At 30.6% G+C, this 24,491-nt stretch overlaps 2 long non-coding RNA genes across 3 annotated transcripts; both read left to right on the top strand.

The window, feature by feature from the left end:
• Positions 1 to 7,822: 7,822 nt before the first annotated feature.
• Positions 7,823 to 8,400, top strand: LOC128179790 (uncharacterized). Its single transcript, XR_008243137.1, has 3 exons — positions 7,823 to 7,858; positions 7,996 to 8,180; positions 8,345 to 8,400. It is a non-coding gene; the product is annotated as an uncharacterized LOC128179790 (long non-coding RNA).
• Positions 8,401 to 21,435: 13,035 nt separating this feature from the next.
• On the top strand, positions 21,436 to 22,468 carry LOC128179784 (uncharacterized). Of its 2 annotated transcripts, none has more exons than XR_008243131.1 (3): positions 21,436 to 21,485; positions 21,604 to 21,972; positions 22,290 to 22,468. It is a non-coding gene; the product is annotated as an uncharacterized LOC128179784 (long non-coding RNA). The 2 variants fall into 2 exon arrangements; XR_008243132.1 differs by having other exon boundaries at positions 21,604 to 22,016.
• Positions 22,469 to 24,491: the final 2,023 nt, after the last annotated feature.

The raw sequence follows: 24,491 nt of genomic DNA, 5'->3' as shown, positions 1-24,491 counted from the left end.
TACACTATAAAGAAAAGGGAGATAACGGCCCATCATTCACCACAATATCGTTGTGAAGAGCTAAAAAAGAGACAAAAGATTAAGTGAGCTAAGTGGACACATTTAGATATGATACAAGCCCTCAGACCCGTCTTATAAATATTAAAAAACTTCCTCTACTTAACGCGTGTGTTTCTAAGTTTGTGTGATCAAAATCAAGGGTGATATAAACCTTCAAAATGAGCCCTTAAACCCTTATGAATGCTTTTAGAAATAATCACTTTTTATATTCGATCAGTGTTTATTACCTATTTAAGATTTACTATAGTCAAGTACTCTTCACACATTGGTCTAAAAAAGTATATTCATGATCACAAATACAACATTACAACAAATGTTTAGAATATCGATGTACATTTATTACATGTACATGTTCGTAGAAGAAAACAAAACTAACGTAAAATGTTTTTATAATGAGTAATATCCCTCCGCTATTAATTTTACCATATATTTTTTAAAAAATATTTCGTTTTGATTTTCATCAAAGTCAATACCAAAAGAATCCAATGAAGGATGACGAAGCGCTGCTAGATTTCTCCAAAATTGACAATGTTTGTAATCATGATACGAAGAAAATTAGACAACGTGATTAAAAAACCAAATCTTTATTATCGCAGCATAAGAATATAAATATTAAATGCATATGAACATAATATTTAGTTATTTCAGATTGTCACAAAAAAACCCCTAAAACTCTGGAGAACTGACCATATTTTTTTATTTGTGGCGCTTGTGGCCGCGGTGATAATTGCGGGGGCTACCGACGGGCTGCCCCCAGATATGAAATAACAAATAGCAGATAAATGACGGCCCAAATATGGCAAATCACGCACTGGGTAAACGCAAATGCGTGAACGTCATAGATAGCAATTAAGATAATTATGCAAACTATGCAAAAATTATGAAATAATTAAAGATAATAAAGTCAATATAAAGGTAAATATGTCCAAATTGAATTTTTTGCAAACAAATAATTAAGGGCACCCTCCATTTGCGTTGAGGTGCGACGATATACGCCACTTGCAAGGTCCACAAAACGACCGAGATGTCTGAGCCAAGCCATCGGTGTTATGACCCTGCAACCGCCACCAATGGGGAGCAGATAACCATGGTGACGGCAGCAGAAGCCCAATGCAAATGTTCACCGCAGTCCAAAAGCTTAAGACCTGTCTGTAACCCGTATAATAGGACCCTACTGTTAAATTAAACGTTCAACTGCGCCCTGCAAATCGCTTAAGAACATATCATTGCCTAATTCTGACAAATGCACCCCATCTGCATGGAATAACTGAACTGGCTTTGCTTGAAATTGTGTGTGTTTAATGAATGCCCCACCCCTGTCTGAAATGCACCTAATTGCTTTCCTATTAACCCGTGCCCTTGCCTCTTCCTTTACTTTGACATTTTGACTATAGCGCCATGCAAATCTTCGCAAGAGGCATGACCACACAATTTTGGTATATGGAAAAAGTTTCCCAGTCTTAGTCAAGGTCACCTGAAGTTGTTTTAAGAGAGGTTTCAATTTTACCAGACCCAATTTATTTGCTCCACAATGAACTATGATGATGTTGGGGTCATTTTGAAGTGTCCTTAGATGTCTAAGCTTTGCCAACAACTGGCTAAGTACCATTCCTCCGTATCCTTGCCACCAAATATTTGTATTGGGCAAGTTGAGGTTGCACCCCTATTCGATCCCTGGCTGCTAAACCCGCCCTTTTAACAATAGATGATCCAACGATCCAAATTTTGCGCGGACCTAGAAAAACTTGGCATGTGTTAGCGCATGCAAATACAAGCAGAACTTAACAATTAGTCTTAACGAATGTAAGAATTGACAGCATTGGACTTCCAACGACCTGCCATTTGAATTATGTGTTTTTCTGTCCCTTGCCTTGCTAAAGAGGTTGCAGTGCCTATGCGAAACGAGTGAGATTTGTGTCTTCTATGTTGCAAATCTTTAGAGATCTCTTAAGAATTGCGCTAAATTGGTACCGAGTTATTGTAGTGCCCGAAAAATGACAAAATAATGGTCCAACAAAATTTGGACGTACTTGTAGAAAGTTTTTCATAGCAGCAACAGGACATGTTGGTCCTGATGATGCCTTAACAACCACAGAAGTTCCAAACCCCAATTGATCAGTTTTAGAATGTCTGATGCTTGATACAATTTGGTCATTACTCAAAGAGACGTCCCTGATATGTAGAATCCTATCTGATATATTACCCTTAGAAAGAGCAAATTCCCCAACCCTTAACAGTGCATGAAATGCAAGGGTAAAAGCCGCCTTAAAGACAACGGCTTCATATGTACTATTGCATATTATTCAGTAATAACTTATGGAGATGGCGATAAAACGCAATAAGTTTTGTTGTTTAATTTTTCTTCATTTGAAATCTCGTTTTCAAAAATTTAGCATGTTTGTTTTGAGAGATTACCGTTTCATTCCTTAGATAGATTGTTATAATTAAGAAAACGATAATGAGTATAAGTTTTACCCAAATGAATTATTCTTTTCACGGACATTCATCGTTGTTTTTAGCTGTATTATTCAATTTCAGGCAGCTCTTTCCTTGACATCTGTTTGGTTTGCTCATACCCTTTCTATGTTAAAACGGATATTTTTTGGTTTCAATGCCTACTCAATTGTTTTTTTTTCCAATAAAGATGTTAAATTCCAACATTTAACATTTGTTTTCTTCTTTTATCAATAAGCATTAAAGATAAATCTTGTCGAAATAAATCGTTTCTTTTTCAGTTGTAATTATTCACTGATTTTTTTTAGCTGAAAAAAGGCACACAATACATCAATAATGACTCAGCGAATCTTGAAGTTTATTTTTAAGTTTGCAAGTATATATACAGGTATTATAAATATATTATCATAAGATTTTTTTAACATTTAAATCAATCAAGTATTTTCATTTTCCTTCTTCGTCAGGTACCATATTCAATATTTCATTCTGAATTCATACTATGGAGGAAGTTCTTAACATTATGAAAAAGGTAATCTATAATGTCTCTTTAAAAGGTTTTCATTACAATATCTTATTAAAAAAATCGTTTTTTCACTTATCAAAGAAAATGCATACCTCTCACTGTAAATGAAAATCAACATTGCATTTTAAAGCCAGTGAATGATATTTTGAAAAAAAGAATGATGATTATACAAATTGTGTATAAATTACATTGATGATTTTTGAATTTTCGTACAAATACGAATTATTTCTGTTCATGTGCCTGACCCCGAAGGTATGGGATGTACTACTTAACGAACATAACTACCTTTTTATCCACTAAAAATACATACAAATATCTTTATGATAGATATATGTAATACGTATTACCTTACATTATTATACTAAAAACATTCATGTGAAATACAAATATTTCTGCATATATTTAAGTATTTATGTAAACAAATTAAACTAGAATGCTTTTTAGATTTTAAAAGTTTAACAATTGCTAATTTGTCACTGAAAGGTATGAGTGGATTGCTTGAACTATTTTGTTGAAAATTATTATAGAAAATATAGGTTAAGACCATGTCTTAGAAGCATGATAACTCGAGTGTCGAGTGAGATATATATATTTTTTTGAAGGTTGAAAACATATAGTCAAATTTTAAAAACATTTCAACATGGGGTCCTAAGATTTTTTAATTGAATTTTTCAGTCTGTTCTATTTCACGATTTGATAAATTTTGACCTGTTCCATAGTCCAACAAACTATGCACAGTTTATATGCAGCATAATAATTTAAATTGTAAGTTTTGTTTGACTTACAGTATAAAGAATCAACGTTTCTAGAAATTATGTGTCCCAATATTTGCAAAGATGTTCTATCTACTAAATCAGACTAAACAAAAAAAAAATGAATGTTCATGTCATAAAATATATGAAACGTTCATTGAATGTGTTTGATATGCTGAAGTGTTGAAATTAAAAACACCCAACAATCTATATCTAATAACAGATGTGAGCAATCTTGGAAAAGAAACAATTCGTACATCAATCATTATTCTGCAACACGTTGAGCAAGCCTTGGGTTTAATAGCTAAAAAACTTTTATATTCAACCACTCATTTTTCACTCATTTTACATCAGTTTTCATCATGACTTATAATTTAATGTTTCAATATTCATAATATTTTGAAACATTTCAGTTTCAAATATTTTACACTGTTTAATCATCATAGTCCAAATCCTAGATATATCATAGGAACCGTAAGATATCCAATACTTTAGAATCACCGTTGTTCGTGGGAGACCAATGTTCGTGGCTTTCGTCGGTAATATTTATTTACGAAGTAGAACTTGCTACAAACGAAATTACGTCCCAACGAAGCAGGAAATTTTGGCTACCCACGAACGTTGACCCCCACCAATATAAATGATTCCACAGTACCTTCGTGACCACCAGTACCTGTATGCTTCTGATGAGGTGAACATAGTCACAGGAAATAGGGCAAGGAAAACAAAGACGTTTAAGGAGAATTATATAATGATTACATGTACCTATAAAGGAATAAAAGTTTGCATACCAATACCCATGTCTAGCTAAACATATTCTTTAAATCAATCTTAAATAAATGGTTGTATAAATCTAATGACCAAAATAAGAAATCTGTGTTTTTGGAAATTTAAAGAGTGAAATATTCTTATGACGTTTAAAAAAAAGTTCCTTCAAAACTTTTGTTACAAAATAATGCCTATTATCAATAAACCGATAGACAGTCATTTAATTCGTACCTCATCAAAGAATTAATGTAGATTCTCATTTTACGATGTTCTCTGTCAAACTTTTTTTTTGTGATCGGCTTCGGCCGATCACTATTGTGTCCATATGAGGCATCCGGCAAATGCTTCCACGTGCGCACACATTCCGCTTGCATTAGTAGTTCTTATAAAAACTTGAAGTCTGAATTAGTAGTTATATAACATTTTACTCAGTTTTATTTTAATTTATTTACCTTAAGAGATGCAAACATACAAAAAATACAGTTCGACCTTTTAATTCAAGAATGCACATTTTGTCTCACGCGTAAGAATTTCGATCGAAAGATTCATTCAGTAATGCAGTTGACCTCGATGAACTGACCTCAATCATAAGCAGATGCTCCATGAACTGACCTCGATCTATTGATATTGCATAATAGAAGCTAGGAGGACGGCTTGATTTTTATAAACAAGGTTACGTTATAATGCGACCTCAATAGCAAGTTATGATGGCATTCAATGTTTTTCAGTCGCAGTAATTATTTTAATACAACTTATTCTTTCTATACGTGTTAATGATCTTTGAAGAGCCTTACTCAGTATTCTGAATAAGAAGAAGAAGATACATTAACATTCAATAATTACGTTAAAAATATAAAACTAGACAAGGAGTTTATGAACGGATTTTCCCAAATTTATTTCGAAATTAAATTTGTTGACGGTTTATAATGATGAAATTATGGTGTACAGATTCAAAATATTCTTTATTTTATAAAAATACAGTACTTTTTAAATTATTTTACATCAAACTGATCATGTTGATTGCTTCTAGCTATCAATATATCATTATTGCCGATCATTCCTTTAAAAGGAATACTTGTCTTCCTTTACTCTCCGAATGCGTCATTCAACTGCTTCCGGACCGACAATGTTATCACGTGGACATCTTGTGTACGTTCTAAAATTAGATTGTCACATTACGTGCCAATGAATAATTTCAAGTTGGGCGTTTACTTACCGACTCTGTAAGTAAATAAAACATTTAGAAATCATAATTAATTCTTCTAAATGCGTTTGATTTAAACTGAATATTATGAAGAGTTTAGAACATTTGCACCTTAATTGAAAAAAGCAAACATTCCTTAATTATAATACTTTCATTTTAAAAGGCGTGCATGTATATACCTTTAATCATATTACATGGGAAAACGAAACAAAATTATTTGAATTCACCTAAAATTTTATTGTAACACCTAAACATATCACTCTAGAAACAATATATTACATCAACAGAAACAAGATCAGAGTTTTACCAAACTGCCATCTGTAAAAAGTAATATATAAACTATAAGTAAAGTTAGCCATTTTGAAATGCTGTTCTTTTTCAAATATGATTTAAGTGGTTTATTTGATGATCATTTCTGAATTTAACGTATGCATTATTTAGAAATAGTGATGAAGACAACTTAGTGTTCAGTCATCCCAATCCCAGCCCCTGGATTCATAGGAGCCGCCATAAGGTCGGTAAGGTCTCCAATATCTAATTGGCCGGTACCAGAAGGCTTCTGATGAGGTGAACATAGTCACTGACAGAACCAACAGGACGAGGAAAACAAACAGGCTAAAGACGAACTGCATCTTGATATTGTAAACAGATACCAAAGTCTAGCTACACATCTCCTTTTAAATGTTAAATAAATTGTTGTATAAGCCTTATTACCAAATAAAAGAGAATTCTAACTTGGGTTTCAATGATCAGGACTAGTGAAAATCTGATAAATGATGAAAAGTTAAGAGCACTTTTATACCTTTTCTAAAATTCAAATTCTTTTATTAAATGATAGGTCAATGAATACATTTTTAAATGACCTTGCTTGTGCTTCCTAACGTACAGGTTTTACCCCGGCATAATTTTTTGACCTTGAAATTATGCATATCATAATTTTATGTTAAATTGGTTAAACCGTCTCTGAAAATTATATGTGTTTTCCTTACACTTGTTTATGTTTCACCTTTATTTACAAACAGGAGAGCAGTAAAATACTTGTGACCCCTCTTAACTCTGTTAAAACATAATTGAGTTATCAGATATAAACTGGACGAATTAAAACAGATTGAATTGAATTGGAGTGATTTCTGATTAATTGAACGTTATTCTGGAGGATCATTCTTTTACATACAATTACATACATATTATCTATTCCTCTCTAATATTTATCAACACTTTAAGAAATTGCATTAAGAATTAATGCAATTGAATTAAAAATTGACTTAAGAAATTGCATTAAAAACATAAGTGAAAAAGTAAACACCGCTTAAAGATAAGAAGAAAACAATGCTTTAATGCATGTCTTACCCGAACTTAAATTCAGATTAAAGCACAATGTGCAACACGTCAAAGTTTTTATATCTAGAAAATATGGTATTTGTTAATAAATAGCATACAGCCTCGCTAAACAACACCTATAAAAAGTATTTAATGTCGTAGCACAAGAATATATTAATGGCATACTTTTTGTTGAAAACAAGAAACAATACATACTATTATTAATATCAATACATAAAGATACACATATCAATACAAAATGAATATCAGTACACCTAGATAAATCATGGAACACACATCTTGGTTAACGTGTGAACCGAACAATTTGTTGTACTGAACAAGTTAATATAAAACTCAGTCTTCAAATTTAAACCTGGCGAAGTTTGAAAATCACATACATGAACCTAATGTTTGGGCTTAATTGGATTTGAAAATAGATCTTTAATACTTTTCCGGATTCTAAATAACCAGAAAATGTAATTTGGAAAGCATAAAAAAATGAAAAACGTTCTGCAAACATAGAAATGATATCAATTTTGATAGAAAATTAAATGCATTTCGAATCCCCACAAATGTTAATCTGGTTTCTTTTTTGACATTTGTGTTCAGGTTGGAAGAATTGCATTCCATGACCTTGAATTCTGCAACTTTAACAAGATCACAAAATATTAATTCATTGACCTTTCACTACAAATAGCCGTATTCAAATGTACGTGGTATATAAACGAACTAACAGTGATATTTTCATCGGATATTTTCCTGATCATACAACGCCAGGTAGGTATTCCTCTACTCAATTGCAATTTTATTTGAGAAGCTTTTTATAAACAATTAGAAAATTACGGATCATATGTGCATCTGTGTAATTTACCTTAATAATGACGCAATAATAATGAAAACAAACTTCTCCATAGGTTTTGTCAAGATGCAGTTCTCCTTTAGCCTGTTTGTTTTCCTCGTCCTGTTGGTTCTGGCTGTGACTATGTTCACCTCGTCAGAAGCATACAGGTACTGGTGGAAACCCAGAAGATACTGGGGACCGTATAGACCTTATGGCGGCTCCTATGAATCCAGAGGCTGGGATTGGGATGATTAAACAGTAAGTGCATTGTGATAATTATTGATGTCTAATCATACAGAGGTTGTGTATAGTAAAGAAATAAGTAAAACAATTCATAAAATAAATTTGCTGATACAACTTAGTACAGCAATTTGCAAAATGATAACAAAACAAGTTTTAATTTATTTTTTATTTTATTTTAGATGGCAGTTGGTGTCAACGATTGGATGTTGTTCTTTAGATTGTTATATTGATGGCGTTATAATAAAATATCAAAGGAAAAAATGAAAATGTTTTATTTTATTGTTCTGTTTCGATAGAGACTAATACCTTATGATTTATAATTTTGAATAGTAGAAGTTCAATTCAAGAATTCTTTGTACAAGAAGTAAATGAATATAGGTATTAAATGCATTTAATTTCATTTCAATATGGTACACTAGGATTTTAAAAATCGAACACTTACGCCTTTTGAGGGTATATACAACTTATGAATATACATTGTTGTAAAAATTTTTATTTAAATTACAATCCCTTAACTCGTTTAGATATATGCATCGCTTTAACTTTATGATTTATGTCTTTAAAAAATAGTAGTGTTGTATTTGATGGAATTTGGTATTCTACATATTGATTTTCCCTTTGTATCATTTTGATTTATTTTTTTCAAATTCAGGAGATTGGTTATTTCCTCAAGTTAAAGAAATATCTACCAATGCGACATTTTATCTATGTCAAGAAACAGATACTTTCATAAATAAATGTTATCATTAACATAATTAAGAAGACTAAAATTCATGCCTGAGTCTTTAAACAACTCTCTCTCTCTCTCTCTCTCTCTCTCTCTCTCTCTATATATATATATATATATATATATATATATATATATATATATATTGCAATCAAAGAAAACGCTGCATGAGCATACGTTAAAAGATGTCAATGGATACAAATATTTATCCATGAATATATTTATCCCTTACAGATAAATACAGTTATTGAGAATATAAGTAAAATATTGTAAAATATTTCCGATTTTTTTTTCTATACATCATGAATGACACTTTATTTATTCCTGAGCATTCGCTCTTGGCCTTTTCGTTTCAATCCTCGGCCGAGTGAACACGAAAATTCCCTCCCACCTCTCCCCTAGATATTGTGGTTGGTTTGAACATTATACCTTGTTTTGTATCTTAAGCAAAGCTATTCGGATACTTTTTGCAGCTGCGTCTTTTTTTTCAATTCCAGATATCGTCATTGCGTTTAAAAACCTGAAAACAAATCAATGGTTGTGGTGATTAGGATAGTTACATTGATGAGAGTGTTCGCACAATTTTGAAACGTAACCATTTGCTGAGGGATACTGTTGTCTCCCAGGTACCCCAGCACTGATATAGTTTGTTGAATGAATAATTTGTGGATGCTTTTGCTGCCAAAAGCTTACGAGTGGTAAGATCGGCGCATAGAGTATGAACATGTAAGTGGCATGTTAACTGTGAATGTTGATATGAATAAAAAAACCATGACAGTTCCGCCATATATATATTTGAGTAATTTTTTCACGTGTCAGAGGTGAAGTTGGATAAAACAAAAATTCAATTTAAGCTAAAAAAGGGCACAATATCTATATATAATTTTGCAACACTGGTTCAATATTCATGCATTTCGAAATAAGGTTCCAACATTTTGTTTTACCACAAATTTATCAATATTTCCAAAGTTCCATTAACATCAAGCCATTCGGACATCAGAAACCTTTTTCCGTTACTGGAGACCAAAATATATTATTATACTTTCATGGTAAAAACTGAAATCTGATTGGTTTAGACGCAGTTGGTAATCCGTTCTATTACCCTCAGCGTTAGCAACAAACCTGGCACCGGGTAACACAACGCATTGTTACATGTGCGTATATTATGCACGTACGGTTCGCCATAGAATTCACTTTATTTCTATATACAAGCAGTAAAATTTTCTTTAAAATGAAGACATTCAGTATTATAAATTAAATTGTGCCTGTGTGTGTGTGTGCGGGGGGGGGGGGGGGACTGTTGAAATTAACACGCCGAGAAAACCATTGTCAACCTAAGCAAAGCTGTGGTTGACAATGGTTTTCTCGGGGTGTCAATTTCAACAGTTACCCTCCCAAACAGGCACTTTTTATATACTGTAGATCTTGTGGTTCCTATGATAAGTCTTTAGACTGGGATTGATGTGATTAAATATTGCCAAATATTTGTGACTTGAAAGTTTAATAGAAATATATAAATATATGACTTGTTTAATTAGATGTTAAATGATAAATAACAAAAACTCATGGTTACGTAATGAACATCACTTATTTCATTGGTAAATGAGCTAAAATCTTTTGTTCTTCACAATAATTCCTTGCCGGATCTGAAACAATGACGGAAGATGGACAAAATTCATATGTAGAATATCAATTTCCATCAAGTACTACAGTGCTATGTATTTTAAAGACATTATTGGTAAATATAAAGCAATGCATATACATCTACGAATTTGTGGATTGATATTTAAATAAAACAGTTGATATTGATAGGCAAATTATACTTCCAAAAAGCGTACGTTGTCTGTTATTAAAACCTTGTTTGCCATATTGAAATGAAATTCAATGCATTTTATACCTATTTTCATTTACTTTTTGTACAAAGAATTAGTCACCAGTAAACCCTACCAATTCCATTAAAAGGGGTCTTAATAGTATGTTTTAGATGGTTCCTACTTTTCCAAATCATTAGTTAATCGTTTCTATCGAAAAATAAAAATAAAACAAAATCTAAACGAAATTGTTTATTGTAATATTTTATTAAAACGCCATCATCATAACAATCAAATAACATAAAATCTAATCGTTGACACCAACTGCCGTCAAAAATGAAATAGAAAAAAAATTTGTTTGGTACTCGTTTTTCAAATTGTTGTAATTAAATATTTTATATATATTCAAATTAATATTTGAATGATGTATTTTTTTTTACCTTAATCTTCTCTGAATGCAACCTTTGTATGATTAAGAAAGTATAATTATCTTGCTGTTTAATCATCCCAATCTCAGTCTCCGGATTCATAGGAGCCGCCATAAGGTTTCCAATATCTTATTGGCTGGTATCCGTACCAGAAGGCTTCTGATGAGGTAAACGTAGTCACAGCCAGAACCAACAGGACGATGAAAACAAAAAAAGCTAAAGGAGAACTGCATCTTGACAAAACCTATGTAGAAGTTTTTTTGTGATCGGCTTCGGCCGATCACTGTTGTGTCCATATGAGGCATCCGGCAAATGCTTCCACGTGCGCACACATTGCGCTTGCAATAGTAGTTCTTATAAAAACTTGAAGTTTTGTTAAGTATATATATAACATTTTATTCAGTTTTATTTCAATTCATTTACCTTAAGAGATGCAAACATACATAAAATACAGTTCGACCTGTTAATTCAAGAATGCACATTTTGTCTCACGTGTAAGAATTTTGATCGAAAGATTCATTCAGTAATGCAGTTGACCTCAATGAACTGACCTCAATCATAAGAAGATGCTCCATGAACTGACCTCGATCTATTGATGTTGCATAATAGTAGCTAGGAAAGGGGCTTGATTTATAAACAAGGTCACGTTATAATGCGACCTCAATAGCAAGTTATGATGGCATTCGATGTTTTTCAGTCGCATTAAATTATTTTAATACAACTCTTTTTTGTATACGTGTTAATGCTCTTTGAAAAGCCCTATACTCAGTATTCTAAAGAAGAAGAAGATACATTAACATTTAATAATTACGTTAACAATATAAAACTAGACAAGGAGTTTACGAACGGCTTTCCCCAAATTTATTTCAAAGTTAAATTTGTTGAGGGTTTATAATGATAAAATTATGGTGTACAGATTCAAAATATTCTATATTTTGTAAAAATACAGTACTTTTTTAATTATTTTACATCAAAAACTGATCATGTTGATTGCTTCTACATGTAGCTATCAATGTATCATAATTGCCGATCATTCCTTTAAAAGGAATACTTGTTTTAATTTTTATTATGTCATGATACAGACGAACGTATAGCATATCATTTCTCAATTGTTGATATGAGCTTCCCAATCATAAATTTAGTAGAAAAGAACAAGCCTAGCGTTATATGATCAGGATATTATCCGATGACAAATATTTCTGTTAGTTCGTTTATATACCATGAATATTTGAATACGCATATTTGTAGTATTAGGTCAATGAATTAATATTTTTTGAATTTGTTAAAGTTGCAGAATTCAGAATGTTACAATAAAATGTTAGATGAAATAATTTAGTTTCGTGTTTAAATGTAATATGGTTTACCATTTGGAGAGAAAAAATTACTTAATCGTTTATGATTAACTACCGTTTTGGAAACAACAGGTTTTTTATTTGAGGATTAAAAATATCAGGAATTATATTTGTTATGTAAATATAAAGTTTTATCCTTTTATGAATGTAGTTAAAGTGATATTTTAACAACTTTTTAAATGATATTTCGGACATTTTAATTATTTATAAGTCACTCCATTACAATGTGATAAATGATTTTAATTTTGTTCAAAATGCATTTGATACCTCTTAAAAACATATTGATTGTCAATTTTCATTTTTTGATCTTGTAAATAAAGATGAAACTGAAATTAAAACCAATCTGTTGAGATAAGTGAACAAAAAAAAATCATGTTCAGAAACGTTTAAACCATTGTAAAAATGATAAAAGCAGTATAGCATAAAAACAAGGCCTTTGACTTAGTCTGAATATTAATGTCGATTAATCCGTGCTGAGGTAAACCCTATGGGTAAAACATCATAACCAGGTTAAACTAAATTGCATTCACAGACCTACATTTATTCTTATGAATTTTTATTAGGAATTGAATGTTTTTGGCTAATATCGAATATTATGTGAACAAATCTATTTATTCGATTGAAAAGCAATGGAAGTGTCAGTATCATTACCAAAATCAAAGTGAAATCTTACTCAGATATCATTAATCAAAAATATTGAAATGCTGATGCATATGGTTATAGAGACGTTAAGAAAGATTACATACCATTTTAGAACGCCCAACCTTTGATTAATGATAGGTTTGTGAAAACAATTTTGGATAACCTGGTTATGACTCCTTAAGCATTACTGTTATTGTATTCATAAAAGGAAAAAGCTTTCCAATCATATAATAAAAATCAATCCTGATATCTTTGACTGTCGAATAAAAACCCTTCTCTTTCTGTCATGAAAAATCAATATTGCATGTGTTTATATCGGTATCTATAGCCGTTAAAAAGGATATACAGCCATCTTTTGACAGTTGTGGGTATCAATATAAAACATGCAATGTTAGAGTTTCATTAAAGAAAGAGCATGGTTTTTGATTGACGACTTAAGATATCAGGAGTGTTACTTGTTAAGTGCATTTGAAAATAAAAATGTCAACATTTCATAAACTGGCTTGTTTCTAACCAAAACTGATTAAACTGTTCTCAAAAGTTAAAAAAAAAATCCAAAAATATGACGGTTTACATGTTGTTTTGTATGCATCTACATGTAACACATTCAAGAGCAGAATAATGCCTTTTTTTAACACTTACAACTGCGCAGCTACAGAATTTAATTAAAGATTTAAAAATCTGAAAAAACTGTAAGAAGGTTTTCAGTGTCCACTCTTCAACCATTTGTTGAGAAAAATGTCAAAGCTTGCTTATTCAAGTTGTTACTTTGTCTCAAAAGAGGGTACCCTATTCTTAGAATGGGTATCAACAAAAATCACTCGCACGAAATATTTTTGTCTCAAAAAAACATTGATGTTCTATTTTCATTGAAATATCTAAATATTTTTTTAGACATATAATTTTCTGTACCAAAAACCCACGTCTAAAGAGAATTAAATCTAATTTATACTTATAAAATAAAAACCCATTGGATCTGGTATAAAGATTCGTCTGAAGATTGTTTTGAGTTGACATTTATTTTTTTTTATGAAAATATAACGTCAATGTCCAAGTTCCTTAGGACTGGAATTTTCTAGTTCTAAAAACAGATCCCATGCCGACTTATAAAAATGGGGTACCCTATTTTGAGGCAAAGTTACTACATTATTATGCAAGACTAACCCTTTTTCTCAACAAATGGCTGTAGAGAGACAGCAATGGGTACCATTGTTATTTTTCAGATTTTTAAATCTTTAAAATAAATCTGAAGCTGCGCAGTGCTACAGCTGTTCTAAGTTATTAAAAAGGCATTTATCTGTTTTTGTATGCGTAATTTAGATACGAAACAACATGTAGAACCTCATAGCTTTTGACAACAACTTTGGCCAGTTTAAGCGGAAACAAACCAGTTCAAGAATTTTTTTTTTTACATTTTTATTTCTAAATGATCAGATTTTTACCAAACTGCCATCTGAAAAAGTAATACATAAATTATTAATAAGATAAGCCATTTAAAAATATTCGGATATTAATTATATAAGTAGTATTTATGTTTGAAAATCATTTTTAAATTTAACATCTGTAAGTATTATTTAGAAAGAGTAATGACCTTACTGGTTAATCATCCCAATCCCAGTCTCTGGATTCATAGGAGCCATAAGGTTTATAGTATCGTCTGGGTTTCCACCAGTATCTATAGGCTTCTGATGAGGTGAACATAGTCACAGCAAGAACCAACAGGACGAGGAAAACAAACAGGCTTAAGGAGAACTGCATCTTGATAACCTAAAAAAAACAAACAAATTCGTATACATATACCGAGTCTAGCTAAACATCTCCATTTATCTATTATAAAACAAATAATTGTATAAATCTAAACAACAAAAAAAATATCTTACTTGCTTTTCAATGATCAGGACTCGAGAAATTCTGATAAATGATGAAAAGTTTAGAGTGCTTTTATACCGTTTCTAGAAGACCTTGTTCTTAATTAAACGATAGGTTAATGAATACAATTTTGAATGACCTTGGTAATGATTTCCAACCCACATGTCTTATCTCGGCGCCATCTTTTGACCTTGATATTTGGCATTTAATAATCTTTTGTCACATTCTTTCAAACGTTTCTGAAAATGATTTGGATTTGCTTAAACTTGTTTATGTTTTATCTTAACATACGAACAGAAGAGCAGTAAAATACATCTGATCTCTCTTAACTCTGTTAGATATGGTTCAGTTATCAGGTACAAAGTGTACAAATTAAAACAGATTAAATTGAAATGGAGTGTATTCTGATGAATAGAACGAATTTCTAAAGGAACATACCTTTACAAACTATTTTATACATATCATATATTCTTTTATATTCATCAACATCATAAAACTTAAAAAATTGCATTATAAACATACATGAAAAATAACCATCGCTTAACTAAAAGAGTTAGATTATGCTTTCATGCATATTTTCCTGTAGATAAATTTAAATTCAGATAAAACAAAATCTGCAGTTACTAATGAGGCATCGTTTTTATATCTTAAGATAGTTGAATTTTTTAATTCAGTATAATTCAGCTTCAAAAAAAATCACGTCTTATAAATGTCTAATGTCGTAGCACAAATATATAAAAGTGCCAAGCAAACTTATAACAAACAGAGAATATTACAGATATGAAACATGAAGATACGAATACCAAAACGCATAGATATTAACACACATTGATTGAGCAAAAAATACAAAAGCATCGTGAATTTCTTGTAAAGTTTGTTGTTTCTAACAATATAATTCTACAAATTGTATTGTGTGCAAGTTTTGTAATTTGCACGATGCCACATTTATTTTTAATGGGAAAAATAACTGAATTGATGTTGATCGAAGGGTTTGGTTGAATTTGAAAATGTACGAAAAATTACACCCCTGTTCTATATACCCAGAAAATGTTATCTGTCTAGCTTGAAAAACTGAAATATGTTTTATAAACATTTAAAAAAATATATATATACATGATGTATATATGTTTGGAAATTTTTTTAAGAAATGTTAATTAGTGCCCTCTTTGACATTTGTGTTTAGGTCGTTAGAAATGCATACCAAGGTCTTGGATCCTGCAACTTTATTCAAATGGTTAACAGGGGCACAAAAAAATTAATTCATTGACCTTTCACTGCAAATAGGTGTATTCAAATGTACATGGTATATAAACGAACTAACAGTGATATTTTTCATCGGATATTTTCCAGATCATATATTGCCAGGTATGTATTCCTTTACTGTTCTTTTTTGTTTGGAAAGCTTGTCTATACAATTAAATCTACTTTAAAGTTGCTTGGTCCGTGTTTTTGGCTATTTCAGTGTCAAATAATTTTCTTTGCATTTCAATCATCTAAAAAAAGTTATAGACTTTAAGCTATTTACACCAGCAGAATAAGTCTTTTTGCAAATATAGAAATATTCGAAGTAAATTAAAATAATTTCTGTATGGGTCAAACAAAATGCATCATGGGCTTGTTAATACAAGGAAATGATCCTTGTGATGCAACTTTTGTACACTTAAGGAAATTGTATTTGAAACCTGTAGATGCATGTTATGAATAATAAAGTATGCCTAGATTTCAAACCAGATTTCATATTAGAAAGTTCTTCCACAAGAACAATGATTAGCTCTGCTTTTTTGGAAATTTCTGTAAATATTGACGACGTCGCTTAATATAAAGGCATTATACATTTGTACAGTTGGCTCTTTTGATATAAAAAAATTATTATGAACGCTTATGAAATTCAAACCTTTAAAATTTTTTTTAAAAAATCGTTTTCTGATATTAAAAAAAATCGTCTAATTTCTGATATCAGATATAGACATTTTTTATTATATCAAGAATTCAAATTTCTGATATCAAAATTCATTTTTCTGATATAAGATATTTGTATTATTGTAATCAAAACACCATTTTCTGATATCAGAGAGAAACCTCAAGAATATCCAAATGGTGAGGCAAAGAAAAGCAATGGTTTTTTTTGTAATGCGTACATAAATTTTGAAATTAAATCTTACCAAACAGCTTTTAGAAATAAGTTCGTATCATTACCTTAATCATGACGTATCAATATTTAAGTAAAACATTTCAATAGGTTTCGTCAACATGCAGTTCACCTTTAGCCTGTTTGTATTCCTCGTCCTGTTGGTTCTTGCCGTGACTATGTTCACCTCGTCAGAAGCCTATAGATACTGGTGGAAACCCAGACGATACTATAAACCTTATGGCTCCTATGATTTCTCCAGGGAATGGGATTGGGATGATTAACAAATAATCTAATTGTAATTTTAATTCTGACCTCTTGCAAATCATACAGATAATTATTTATATATTTGGCGAATCACATCGTTTTTCATTATACATGTATGCATGAAATATTTATTCTAATGTAAAAGTGTGCAGGTCATAAAAACTGACTAAATCGTGAAATCTTTTCTTTTCAGATTCTAAGAGTGGATATCTTGATCTTGTTGTAAGCTGATTAATATTTGGACTCTAAGTTGTTAACAATGGCGTTACTAATAAATGTTGATTGAATAAAATTGTTTTGGTTTTCTTACTTATTCTCCGTTAGAGCTTTAATATAGAAATTCCATTCTTTATCGGTAATTCAACGATTTTGTGGTATCGTGACACTTTTAGGAAACCAAACTTCGTGTATTAGTAAGAGTTATTAAATAATGCTGTTTAGATTACAGATCATGATAACAATGAGCTATAGTTTTTTTTTAAACCAAAATTGTTACATCGATATCAAATAATATGGTCATACAGATAATTATAATAATGATTTGGTCATACAATTATATGCAATTGATTGCATTTAACGCTTAATTCTTTTTAAATGATACACTCGTTTTAAATGATTAACTTTCTATGGTTTATCAAAATTAAAACTTTTACTAAATAGTTTTCAATCCAAAAGTATGTAACAATGGAAAAATTAATTGAGAAATGAAGATGTTGACATAGGCGGCTATTTATTTTGTTTCCATTTCTATTTGGTCATGTGAAGCAATTATGTGACCTAAAATGCATGTAAACGTTTATCGATCGCAAAATTCATTCTTTTTAGTTACGTACCTATACATGCGTACAAAACTGAGTCAAAGGGTGAAGATCTAGTAAATAAAAGGTTTATTTTAGGAAATTCAAGTTATAAATTCTTTCAATGATATCGATGCATCATAATAATAATAGCGTTGATTGATACGGTGTGATTCTGTTAAACACAATGAAAATCATCTGTTAAACTCATGTTTTCTGCAAAATATGAAGGAAAAAAGAAGAAGAAAAAATCTCATTTTTGACAAATGGAACATATCTAGAATGCCTACAATCTCTCATAAACGACATCAAACAAGCTCTTTATCTCCTCTTCAAATTGATTTCAAATTGTAAATAGATATTTTTATGCTTTGATAAAGAAAGTCAAGAAATGTTTTCTTTATTCTACATAATTCTGTAAACATATCTGCAGAAAGTGTGTAGACAACAAACCATTATGAGATCAAAGATTTAGTTTGTTAATGCCAGGTCATTTCCAAAATTTTTTGGAAAAATTACATGTTTGAATATTCTCATTAAAACAATAGATGTTCTAGAACAATATCTGTGTTAATTAATCTCATATATTATGTTAGAAAAGTTAATCGTGTTTTAGCACTTTTTACTTAAATGTGTCGTGAATAAGCAATTCTTTACCTTAGTATTATTCAATTGATATTTCACAAGTGCACAAATTTCTGACGAAATTCATTCAAATTTGAATGTGTCAAGGTTAGAATTTACGGTTGTGCGTGCATAATACTGTAAATATGATGTAGATGATCTTTGGAGCAAAGTTAAATACGTATTATCAAATGATATAAATCATTTATGAATTGTATGCAAGTGCGTTGGACAAAATAATTAGATAGCCATTTATCACGTGATCCACCTGAATATTTAATTAAGAGACTCTACAGCCAATTTTGCACAAAAAACGTGGACTGACCATTTTTCTCAATTTAAATGAATTTTGCTGCATTTACGAAGGTATGATCTATGCGAAAATTTTGCTATGTAAATCTTTAATAATATTCTGTTTATGAGCGCATACAAAGAGATGATCAGCATTTCGGCATGACTTTCAGCGAGAATGGGAAACCAACTTCTATTAAGACAGATTTGGCTAGAAAGAGAGTCAAAAGAGATTGAGAAAAAATGTTACTGTGAACTATTATCCTTAATTATGTTAAATTGACATAATATTTATCATGTTGAAGATTTTATCATTACAAGGATTTTTTTCATTTCTAAAAAATGGTCCGCCGAGTATTTTCATATTTTGTTCTTCGTCAGATGCATCATGAACATAAAGCTCCGAAGCCATACCAACTAGGGCTTTCTTAACATTGATATCTATGACTCTTTATTTGATCATGACCTTGTATAATCATGTGCATAACTTATTCTCACTTCATGTCTATATCTATAAACTTTGGTCGACTCATATACCTCCAATTCTATCGACAACCGTTGTCATTTAGAATCACGAGATGGAGGGAAAAAAGTTCGAGTCGATATGATATAAATTTTGACTTTCCTAAATTTTATTATTGCAATAAAAAAAAAGTTCTGCAAATGCATAACTTCTTTTTTTATGAAGTTGTGCTCGAAAAGAAAATTACCAAGATAGGGAAAATAGTTGTGAGGTATCTTTAAATGTTTTTCATCACAATATGATTTTGTTAACTAAATTTTAGTTTCTAAATTATTTCATTATACATACCATACCATCATGAGGTATTTAAAGTATTTAAAGTCCAGAGACAGGTAGAAATAAAACAATATTTGAAAAACCCCAGTACCTGTGAGAACTCTAAAGACTGACACGGAGACAAATCGCTTAGCATATTCTTTTAAAAAGAAAAGTTGTGTTTTCACTATTTTTTTTAACATTGCAATATCACAAATAAATTCGAATATCATTCACTTGACTTAATGTTTTTAATTGTTCTTGTAAATTTTTCCGAGCTTGAAAGTGTGCAGGCTGATATATTTACGAAAAAGAACAACAGAATTGTGTTTTTTTTATTTGCTATAACTGGTTCGTTTTCACTGACATATTTTGAGACATACTTGATTAACTTTGCTTGATATAATTATACTATTTCCTTTAGTCCTTATTTGTTTTACCAGAATAATCGGTTAACAGAAGTGAAGTAAAAGTGTACAAAATTAAACGATAAATATTATTCTATTTTATGATGTCTATAGCACTATCATTTTACAAAATTTATATTTCTATGCCTGAGTTTTTAATTTTGCTAGGTGTACCAACATTCAAATCTTCACAATACTTATATAAAGAATATGTTTTGTTTTACATATACTTGCTGTATAGATATAAACATGACGGGAAAATATAAGATCTTCGAGGTTTCTGTCTAATAAAACTTATAATTGATATGTGATATATAAACGACAGCTTATTTCATAAACAACTTTTGTAAATGATTGTTGAATTCCTTTAAAACAAAGTCAGTGACATCCGTTTAGGGGAATGAACGATTAAATGCGGATAAGGTGATCTTGTTCCGAGTATTAATCAAAACCTTTAAGAGAAAATACCAGTTGGAGGTAGGTACCAGGCGTGTCTCTGAACAGCTTTGTCGGTAGACCCTGAGTGACGTGACGCTTGAAACAGATTACATGCTACAGGACCAACCAAAATTAAAGGCAAAATTAAGATATACTTTTAATAATGTTGGAATCATGGTTTTGGGAAGAGCAATAAAAAATATCTTGATGATGGAAGAATTAGTGTTTATAAATAGTCATGCATATTATTGTTATGATTTTTCAAGTAATTTAAGTAATAATCTGTCAATAACTTGTAATTTAATTAACAAATAAAAAACTCTGTTGTTTATTTCTTAAAAAAAAACAACAATTATTCAAGGCAGGTGTGGGGGTGGTGGGTTGGGGGGCATGGCATTTACAATTTTGGTAGAGGGCTTTATATTATTTCATAAATATGCAGTCCGACTCTATTTGTTTTTGACAATTACATCATTATGAATGTACGCATAAAGATCATTTGGCAATTTTGAAACTTCGTCTTTCTTTAAAAAAAAATATGACAGTTTGTCTACCTTGCTTCGGTTTAATTGATAAGCTTAATTAATAACTATTATTAGGACAATAGACTTGAGTTCATCAATAACCATGATAATCTGTTTTGTTGACATTTACAATTTTCAACATCAAAATTTGTATATAAAACCCGAAAAAAAACTTCAGACAGAAATAAGACTATTTACCGGCGTAGAAGGTACTTTAAATTAGCTTGCATTAGAACAGTAAGTATTAGTTTAAGTAAAAAATATTTGCATGTCATTCTGACTACCTGCCGTCCGGTTTATTTTTTAAATCTTTTATTGCACTGTGAAAGTTTCTATTCTTTATGTCTTATTGGAGGTTTTCGTCAACAAAAGAAATAATGGCTCTACTAAAAAATTGGATCCTTGTTGCTTTGATAATTCCTCTCGTGAGCGGAAACCCTTTCTTGATGTACAGGAGTCCATGGAATTCAATGACGTACCCTGGACATCTCATCAACAATAACATGTATAGTGGAATGTATGGAAGAACACCCTTGCTTCCTTACAGTCCCTTCTTAAATAACTTTTCTGGATTCGGGAGAGGGGGACTATGGAATGACGACGATTCCAGTTACGTGGGTTTATACGGGAGAGGATTTAGGGGCTACGGAGACTTTGATAACAACTATTCAAGATACAACAGGGGATTGTTCGGTCGTCTCGGAAACGGGGACGATTTTGATAGGTACGATGATGATGACGATGAAAGGTTTGATGACTAACACTGAGGTATGCAAGCTTTTATTAAAACGTGCAGAAAGCTTATCCTAATATGATTTCACAGTAAATAATGACTTTATAAATTTATGTTGAAATCAGAAAAAAAACAAAAGAATAAAAAGATCTTCAATATTGTGCCAATTTACTATAAATTCCTCACATTTACTAATATGTCACTTTTTTTGGCTGAACATTTCTATTTATCTAAACTGTTAATTAAATGTTTACTCTTAAACATCAACATAAATTTAAATGTGTTATTTTTTTTTTCGTCCCTTTCAGTTGAATCATCAGTGGAAGAATGAATGTAAAAGTTCTGTGAAGAATGCGATGAAGCTCATAGAAACATTGAATGGAAGAAATTCAAGATTGAAAAACTTAATTGCAAAAGCGACAAAAATGTAAATTAAACTTTAAATTTGTTCAGAATGTTGTGCTCTTTGATAAAACATTTTAGTTCATTTGATGAATTCATTTCATTTTTAAAACCCTCTGTGTAACCAAAGACCTATTGGAAATGATTGTTCATGCTATTTCAAAACATGGCCAGCCAATGACACATTTTTCATATGAGAAAAAATTCCAACAAAAAAGGTCAAATATTTTATTTTAGCATCTCTAACTTTTCATGCAGACATATCCTTTTAGTTTTGTAGACCTATATATTTTTCAAAGTACTAGCATTTATTTGAAATAAATCGTCCAAAGGTAAAGGAAACAATTACTTAGGACAAACTTTAATATTTTGTTATTGCATTATAGAATATAAAACAACTTTTAACTCTACCACAGCAAAACATATAAAAGGCTTTCAAAAAATTATTTACATGATTAAATATAAATTTTGAGTTTTACATAGCATGCAAAATCATTTGGAAATATATATTTGTGTTTGTTCCATTTTTTTTTTCTATTTTGTTGACCATAGTCCACTCAACAATCTAATATGAAAAAAAAAAACCAACAACAGCACTGAGTTCAATCAATTTACCCCTTTAGTCCTCCCATCAGTGTCTGGAGTCACTGTTGTCCGATGATTCGTCTATATATCTTCTGGAATATTTCTTAGAGTAGGCAACGGACCCGGACAAAGAGATGGCTGGTACCACCAGAACAAGAAACAACACTAACTGCGTGTATCTAATTGTGGTCGACATGATACTTTATCTCGACCGAAAATGCAGAGAACTAAAACTTTATTAAACTAAAATTTCTCATTTACTAAGAGATCGGGTTAGCATTGGTTGATAAAGGATTCTGTGTGTAAATCAAAATGGTTTAATCGATACTTCAGTCTATTTAAAACATGTACTTAATCAATTGTCATATATCGAGGTGATGTGAGTTTAATCAGCATTGGATGATAAATGATAAAAATCGGGTAATATTATTGTTATGAATCTACCTATCTTAAAATGAAATTCGCAATTCTTTATTTTTCTTAACTGAATAGCTAAAATATTTTCAGTCGCAAAGGAATCTTTATAAATGTTTCTTAAAATATAGTTCTGAATAAACCATACAAGCATATATACAATTTACAATTATCAATAGATAACCATTTTTTGGTACATGTAGAAACAAAAAGAACGTAATTCGATTGTTACTTACCGGTGAATTTCGACGAAAGAAAAATAACTATGGCAGCTGGTTTTGTTTCTTTTATACTATCCATATTCATAACACGGCATTTACCTCAAAATCACAATTCAGAAAACCGCCTCTTTACACACCTTTTGCTGAGATTACAATGTAGTAGCTTTTAAAACATTAATGACAAATGATATTACTATTTGGTACAGCCTTGAATCGAAAGGAAACTGTGGTGTAATTACTTATTGCCTACTCATTGTCCCTTCTAATTGCATCTCCGATTAATTATCATTACATAAAATTAGTCTGTTTATTCACATGACATGCATCAGTCTGAATCAATGTTTAAAGCGTTATGAAGTACACAAAACGTTACCTACAATAATCAAAATCAAACTTTATAAATGTTGTAATTGTTAAATTCCTAGCATATGACAAACACTTGATTATTGCTGATAATTTTTAAGGAATCATAACTATAGCATACAGTTGGCTATTACAGAATGTTAGATGAATCTTTGTAGGAAAAGAAGGGATTGCAGAATCTCTATCTCTTTAAAACGCTAAAGCCATTAAAGATAAAACAGAAAACCATGTGCATGGTATATGATATATGCATGTAAAGATTCATAATATGAAAGAGTGTAAAGTATGTGAATGCTTATGCTCACACTTAAATGTTGCAGTTCCAGGTAGAATGTTGAAGTCCTTGTTTGATATAATAATTTGTTTTGGATTATTTACTTTTATAACATATAAGGGTAAAACCTTTGAAATATCAATTTTCAACATATATTGATACAAGTACATGTATGTAGATTTTTGTTTGTAATTTTTCATTGATCCAAATAAAATATTTAAGAATGTATGCCCTTTAACCATGTACAAAAT

This window comes from Crassostrea angulata, chromosome 4, assembly GCF_025612915.1.
Source record: "Crassostrea angulata isolate pt1a10 chromosome 4, ASM2561291v2, whole genome shotgun sequence".
Classification (NCBI taxonomy): Eukaryota; Metazoa; Mollusca; class Bivalvia; order Ostreida; family Ostreidae; genus Magallana; species Magallana angulata.
This window is presented reverse-complemented; position numbering and strand designations above follow the sequence as displayed.